Source organism: Ictidomys tridecemlineatus, unplaced genomic scaffold, assembly GCF_052094955.1.
Source record: "Ictidomys tridecemlineatus isolate mIctTri1 unplaced genomic scaffold, mIctTri1.hap1 Scaffold_214, whole genome shotgun sequence".
Classification (NCBI taxonomy): Eukaryota; Metazoa; Chordata; class Mammalia; order Rodentia; family Sciuridae; genus Ictidomys; species Ictidomys tridecemlineatus.
In genome coordinates, this window is record NW_027521844.1 from 168,169 (window position 1) to 176,401 (window position 8,233).

General features: G+C 34.3%; 1 pseudogene; it reads right to left on the minus strand.

Annotated features, from left to right (window-relative positions):
• LOC144373030 (son of sevenless homolog 2-like) overlaps window positions 1–6,735 on the minus strand; it is a 41,380-nt pseudogene extending 34,645 nt beyond the window's left edge.
• Window positions 6,736–8,233: the final 1,498 nt, after the last annotated feature.

Consider the following 8,233-nt stretch of genomic DNA (forward strand, 5'->3'; position numbering starts at 1 on the left):
AAACCTATTCTTCAAAGATGAAGAATGACTAGCCAATAAGAGACAGTAAAATGTTCTCAACATCATTAGTCAATAGGGAAGAACAAATTAAAACCACAATGAGATACCACTATACACCCAACAGTATGGCTAAGGTATGAAGAATAACATCACTAAACAATGGTGAAGATATGCAGCAATGGAATGCTCATATATTGCTGGTGAGAATGTTCAGAAGAAGTTTTGACAGTTTCTTTTTAAAAGAAAACACACATCTACATTATGTCCTAGCTATTCTACTCTGAGTTATTTACCCAAGTGGGAAAAAAAGAAATACACACACCCACCCACACCCACATTCACAATAAGACTTCTAAGATAAAGTTCATAGCAAATTTACTCATAATCAAAGACTGGAAAAAATGCCCAGGTATCCTTCAATGGGAAAAAATACATGAACTGTGGTGTATTCATATAAGGAAATAACTATCTTAGTAATAAAATTTAAAAAAACATTGATTCAAGCAACATGGATGAACCTCAAAAGCATGTTGAGTCAGGCATGAAAGTTATAGAATCCATACCTTTCTTTCCCATACTAGTCAGAGTCACACCCACAACAGGAATGAAGTAATTCAGACTTGGGGATGGCACCAAAAGATCTCAGAAATTATTATCTTCTAAATTAACAAGTGAATTACAACTCCTGAACAGAGAACAAGGAATGTAGCCTTTGAATGGTTCTTTAAAAACCCTTGTTCCCCCTGATTAGCAGAATCAAAGCCTCTGGGACTGGAGTCCCCTGTGTTTCCTTTTTGCTAGCAAAGCAATAAAACTTCTCTCTCCTTTTCCTCAAAACAAAACCAAAAAAGTGTAAAAATCAATTTATACAAAATTCTAAGACAAGTAAAAGAGTCAATAGCAGGATAAATCAGAATACTGCCTTTGGGCAGTAGCAACAAAAATTGACTAGAAGGAGCACAAGGGAACTTTCTGGGTTGTGGTCTATCATTCTGTATCTTGAAAGGAGTTTGAATTACAAAGACATTAAAATTTAACCAAAGTACACTTAAAATGTGTGTATTTCATGTTATGAACATTTTAGAACAAATGAATAATAAATACTGAAATGTTATTGATATATAAGTTGAAGCATTTAAGAAATAGTGTATTTTGAAACACATTCAAGAGATTAGGTGATTAATGAACTGAGTGAAAAATGAAAAATAAATATATGTGATAAAAGCAAGTAAAATAAAATGTTAACAGTTGATCTGGTGGATTTATCATTGTTCACTATGAAATTCTCTCAATTTTTCTCTTTTTTAAAATGTCAGAATAAATTGCTAAATAAAATATATTAGCTTACATTTTACTAAAATTCCTTCAATGCTCACAGAAAAAGTTTAACAAACTGGCTTGAATTTCAAAGCCATCTTCAACTCTACCCCAATATAGTTAATCTCCTCTATTACAACTTACAATACAATGTCTTCATTCCTCTAAGTTCAATTTCCTTACCTATTTCCTCTGCACACCATTCTCAATCCTGTCTTTTAACCTTTGTTCATACTACTTCTAGGTACCCTCCATACCTTCAATCACCTTTCTGCATATCTAAATTCTACACATCCCTTCGGGACAATCTCAGATTTTACCTCTTCTAAGATGTCTTCCCTAACTACTGGAGTCTAATCTTAGCTATTCCTGAAGTTTTATAGGGGTATATTTTTGTGAGCCATTGAACTATTCAAAGTAGTATAATGTATAACTATTTCATGTATATTTTTACCCCAATAAAATCATAATATTATGGAACCATATCATGACAGTCTATTATTTTTGTATTCACCATAAGTCGACAAGTATACAACTGAGAACATGCTTAGATATAAACATTTAAAGAATTCACATGACTGAGATCTAAGATCTTATTTCCTGTCTGCCCTATAATAGGGACCTCATAAATGTATGCCTCATTTGAGTAGATTAGTGCAAATGCATTACAGTTACTTGAGAAAAATTATTCTTCTTTCTTGCTAATGTAATGGGTAAAAAATCTCATTTTCTTATACAAAGAATGACATGTTAAAAGTTTTGGCTAAAAGACATATAGCTAGGAACACCAATATTCCTCTAAAATTGAATTTATTTATGGTAATTATCCTGGAAAATAATAAATCCAGCTCAAAGCTATAATTTATTAGTTAACAGTAATCAAGGAAACAATATTTAGAAAAAATATTTAGATCATATATAGTTAATATGATAACTCAATATCCAATGATAAGGGGTAGATAATACTTTAGTTTTCATTTGGATTATAAGAAGGTTAAAGGAGCTTCCAGTTTTTAATGCTTAGTGAAACAAAAACACAATGGCTCAATAGGTCATATATGGTCCCATCCTGTCACTCCCTTTACATGACCCAAGTTCAAATTACTTAATCATACTAAGTTTTCCATTTCTTCATATACAAAGTTAGAATAATCATTGTGTTGCACCATAAAAAAATTGTGTTTTGAGGATGAGATTAAAAAAAGATAAAGCACTTAGGGTAATATCTAGCACAGAAAGTACCTAACTGGCAACTCTATAATTAAATCTATTATAGAAATTACTGCAATGATTCCTTAGGTAACTTTACATAGGATAAAGAGTAGAAAAAGCAGTAGAACTTCCATAAATATTAAAAATTATAAAAAAAACAAACAAGGACCAAGTACCATTACAAAGGGACATAAGGGAAATAAAGTGGAAAGCTGACAGTAAGCAAGCTTATATATGTAAGTTTTACTTATAATAACACACATTTATTTTGATCTGTAAATATATCACATGTCAGAGAGAGCTGATGTAAATAACATGGTATACTTATATAAATTTCTTCAGGATATTTATTTAAAATAGCTTCACAGTGAAAGAAATTTGGAAATTTAACTGTCATAAAATTAACAATAATATTTATATTTAATTAAGAGCTAAGAATTTTGTGTTAACTATATACTGAAAATGGCACATAAGAAATGTAATATTCAGGTCAAACCTAAGTTGTACTGGTTGGACGTATTCCTTTCGGAATCTTTTAAGGTCTGCACTGATTGCCTGCTCACCTTTCTCTATTGCCAATTTGTCTGCTTCAGTGAGTTCTGGCTCTGGAATTTCAAATCTAAGAAGAAAACCAAAAGTACAGGAATTTGTTCATAAATAAATGAAAGATATTTTAAATACAACAACAAAAAAATTGACCAAAGAATCCCCTTTCCTATCACTTTGTAGAAAGTGCAATTACTGTTAAGCCTTCCCTGCAGTACTCCATACTACACAAGTACAAAAATTGCCTTCAGCTATATGATCCTAAGATTTTATATCAAATCTTTATAAAAAGTTTTTTATGATTAGCATTAATCAACCAACAAAGGGTTCATGGAAAAGATCCAAGAAAAGATCCAAGAAAAGAATCCACAGGAATATAACTTCTTTAAAGATCATAAAGAGCTGGGAGATTTAGTGTATGCCTGTAATCTCAACTACTAGGGAGTTGAGGCAGGAGGACTGCAAGTTCAAAGTCAAACTCAACAATTCAGTGAGACTGTCTCAAATAAAATAAAAGAGACTGAGCATGTAGCTCAGTGGTAGAGCTCTAGCTAGCTTCTGCGAGTCCCTGTATTCAATCCCCAGTACCATAATGTGAAAGAAAGGACTTATCTAACCATCTATCCTTAATATTTATATCATAAAATGAAAGCGGACTAATCAATTTCCTTAAATACGTGAGTATGAAATTCAAAAAGGAAGCCCAAGATGAACTTTTAAATTAAGAACATAACCTAAGTGGGTAAGGTAAAAAATCAAAATTAAAAAACCAAAAACCTTGACTAACCAGAGGAAATATAGCTATAATGTAAGTTAGGAAATATAGCTATAATGTAAGTCTAGCAAATATACTTTCCTTATTTTGGACACAGAAATAGAACAATAGATTTTCAGAACATATTATACTAAGTCTTGTAAGTTTAATTTCATAGAACAAAATGGAAATAGGGGTCAAGACAAAATTTTAGTTAAGTTTATAAACGTAAAACAAAAATCATTTTGTAGTTCAGATTATATATGTACATATTCATATACATGTGTGTATATACATATACATATTTGTGTATGTATATATGTATTTTAGTACATTTTGTTTTTTGAAATTGGATCTCATTATGTTGCACAGGCTGTCTGAAATGATCCTTCTGCCTCAGTCTCCCAAGTACCAGAATTATAGACCCATTCCATGACATCCAGCCAGGTTCTTCTTTTTAAACTACAAAGCATTTAAAGTATCACTAAGTAAAAACATTCAGTTAAAAAAATTTTTTTTCAATTCAAAAAATGTTTAAATATTAATAAAGGAATTGTTTTTTAGGCTTAATAATAATACATGATTTATTTAAAATAAAAATTTTTAACTTTCAGAGATACACATAGAAGTATTTACAGACGAAATATGTTTTCTGAGATCTACTTCAAAATAATCCTGGGGGTAGAATATTTAAATCTGTAGGGAAGCAGATAAAACATGTATTGATAATTATTGAAGTTAGATAATGGATAAATGGGTTCATTATATTTTCTGTCTACTCTTGCACATGTTTGAAATTTTCCATAACAAATTTGTTTTAAAATCAAAAAGTGGAAAATTTCCTTAAATAACAGAACAAATTTTACTATATTGTTGGTTTTTTTTTCTCTCTAAATTGGGTCTTTAAGGGGCTGGGATTGTGGCTCAGCAGTAGAGCGCTCACCTAGCACATGTGAGGTGCTAGGTTCCATCCTCAACAACACGTAAAAATAAATACATAAAATAAAGGTATTGTGTCCAACTACAACTAAAAAATATTTTCAAAAACTGTATTAAATTGGGTATTTAAGATTACCTCTTGGAATATTGCTAATAGCCGAAAAGAACTATGTTACAAACAGCAAACACTACTTAAAAAGTATGGTAATACATCTAATGTAATGCCAAATAAATTATGTCAACACCTACCTGAGTAGGTACCAGCTACTAGGCACTTTGCAAGGTACAGAACAGTTAATTTTTTTATAAAATATTAATGCAAGTAAAATATACATTTTTCTCACTGTTCAATCAGTAAGCTTAGCAATTCCTGGTTTACAAAACGAACGATATGTAGTAAGAAAAGTATGAACAAAATTGGGATCTGAAAAAGTAGAGCATAAACATATTTCATGTTCAATTTTTTAGTTTAATTAATTCAAAATAGCATATTTCCCTTCCTTTTTAGTTTGGTTCTTCCTGCCAACTGTGGTATTTTCTTGATAAATAAGGATTGTTTTCAAATTTTTAAAATTTGCATTAATATGCAAATTTTATGAGCACTTATTTAATAACTAATCAAGTTAACAATATTTAATTAGCTATTTATCCCTTTTGATTCTGCAGTATTTTAATATTCTGGAGGCAATTTATTTTTTTTTTCCTGAGATCTTCTAAATAATTCTGGGAGTAGGTATTTAAATCTGTAATGAAACAGATGAAACATGAGTTGACAATTATTAAAGTTGGATGATGGATAAATGGGTTTATACATTATCTTTGAACACCATTTAAAAGCTTTTGGGAATTAGGCCCTAGGTAAGTACTCACAATGAGTTTCACATACCTGCATACATATGATATGTTAACCTTTCAATTAATTTCACCACAGTTCCTCCTTTAATAATGGGGATTCCACTTCTACTTTGCAAGTTGTCTTCAAAAACAATGTTTTCCTCAGAGTCTTTTACCACAAAACGATACACATCTGGACTTGGTAATCTCAGTGGCTGATCATTTTCTTCTTTCAATAAAACAGAATCTAGCATTCTATCTAGAGTACTACGATAATGAAGAGAAATAATGGTTGCCATCCAATTATTTTTCTCTTCTGCAGAATTAGCAGCAAATATTATGCTGTCTTTGGATACTAATTCAAAAGCATGTCTGCACTCACAAGTATCTTCCTTATCACAGATTTGTACTTTCCTCATGACAAACTTTTCTTTTAATCTATATTCTGCACTACTATAACCTGGAAGCGGGGTCTGGCCATGATTAGGTTTACAGCTGATCATTAAGCCATCAAAGAGAAAAATATGTCATTCATGTTTAGCACCAGTTCTTGTCAATTATAAATTCATTGCAGCACTGTCCAATATCTTTGCCTTCCCATCCATCTATGTTTTTCTGAATTTCTTTCGTTTTTTTGATGGCCAGGTGCTTGCTTCTTAATTGATGATTATAAAAAGGGCAAACAGGATCCCTAATAAAGAAAATGAATATAAGATTATTCAATGATTACACAGTTCTAATTCCTAATTTCTTCAAGTGAGAACTATCTCAAATCAAGTGACAAAAATATTAAGTTGGAGTGAGGGTGTAATCCAGTGGTAAAGCACACAGTTATTAGAATACATCAAATTATGGGTTAAATCCCCAGACTTTCAAAAGAAAAAATTAAACATCCAAATACTAAATTTTATATACAACATTTACTTTTTTTCATTACTGTGAAAGTGAAGTACTACAGACTATATTTCAAAATTCCTAATGCCATAAGTACTAAAATTACAAAAGAATCCTAAATTCTTATACTGATTATACAATTTTTTTTAGATTCATTAAGTGTATCTTAACATATGATCTTCTTTCTTTTGTAAAAATTCAAGGTTGGGTTTGGCAGTCCCTGGCTGTTGCTTTTGCATCTCCCCTTTATTCCCTACAGCAGCCACAGGGCTGCTTCCTAAATGCCATACAAACAGCCTCACTCCTTTGCTCCAGACCCTCCAATACCTTCTATCCACCCAGAACAGAGCCCAGAGCCCTCATCATGTCCTACAGACCATGGGGTGGGAGCTGAGCAGGAAACAGGGTGCCCAGACTCCCGGACTTGTTTTCCTGGGGCTGTCAACAGAGCGGGGATCCAGACCTCGTCTTCTGGTGCTGCCCTGGTGGTGGGTGAGGTTCTGTCCTCAGGCACTGTCGGCAGAGTTTACCCTCCCATCTCAGCAGAACAGAAAGCTGGAAGCCTGGAACCTGGTCTCCTTCCTTGTTCATTCAGTGACCACCTAGCTGGAGGACTGGCCGAATGTCTTGCACAGACCAATGAGTGTTAAGTGTGCCTCCTTCCTGCACAGCAAGCCTAGGGCCTCACCAGGCACAGAGCTACGCAGGGCCTGCTCTGCAGAGCATTTGTTTAGTAGGCAGGTGAGGCTTGGTGGGAGGGGACGTTCCCTTCCGCTCTCTTTCCCAAGTTGAGTTGGCATCTGAAAGACGTGCTTCCACATTAAAAGAAGGAGAGAGAAGGCCATCGTGGTGGTTACCCCAGCATCGATGTCCATACCTGCTGTGTCCGGCTGGTGGCAGGTTCTTAAAGTGGTCCGTGGATGTGCAATCACGCAGGATCAGGAAGCCAGAGAAAACCAAGGTCGGGAGAGGAAGGACATGGCCAAGGCTGTCGGGTCAGAGGGGCTCTTGCCTAAAACTCTCTGGACCATGCGTCTACATTTTTGCCAGAGTCTACATAAGAGTAATTTTTTTTCTTTGAATTCTCGTAAGTTTTGTCTCATTTTTTTTTTGGAACCGTCAGAGGTTTTACATGTTTTACCACAAAAGCGGGAGCAACACCATCAAGTCCATGGTTAAACTGAGCTTTTTGTAAGACAGAGAAACAGGAAATAGATCGTTCTAAACACACGGAACTCTTCTGCAGATATCTTTTCTGGCATCTTGTTAACAAGAACAATTATGGTGAGCTGGGGATGTGGCTCAAGCGGTATCACGCTGGCCTGGCATGGATGCGGCCCAAGTTCGATCCTCAACACCGCATACAAACAAAGATGTTGTGTCTGTCGAAAACTAAAACATAAATATTTAAAAAATTCTCTCTCTGTCTCTCTCACTCTCTCTTAAAAAAAAAAAGAACAATTATGGTGAGGGTCTTTGTAGAAGCTTAATTAAGATGCATTGGCGGAGAAGGGGGCGCCACTACAGGGCAGCAGTGAGGTCCCCCAAGAGGTGACTGGGTCCATAGGACTACAGGACATGACAGGAAGGCACATGGCTACCCATCTATGAAGAGGTGTCAGTGGTCACTCAAGGGAAGGGAGGTTGGGGTCCTTCTGCTGATGGATTGGACACAGCATGGATGTCCTGGTGATGGGTACTTCTATCTCCAGGTGATGCCTGGAGCCTGGCGTACCA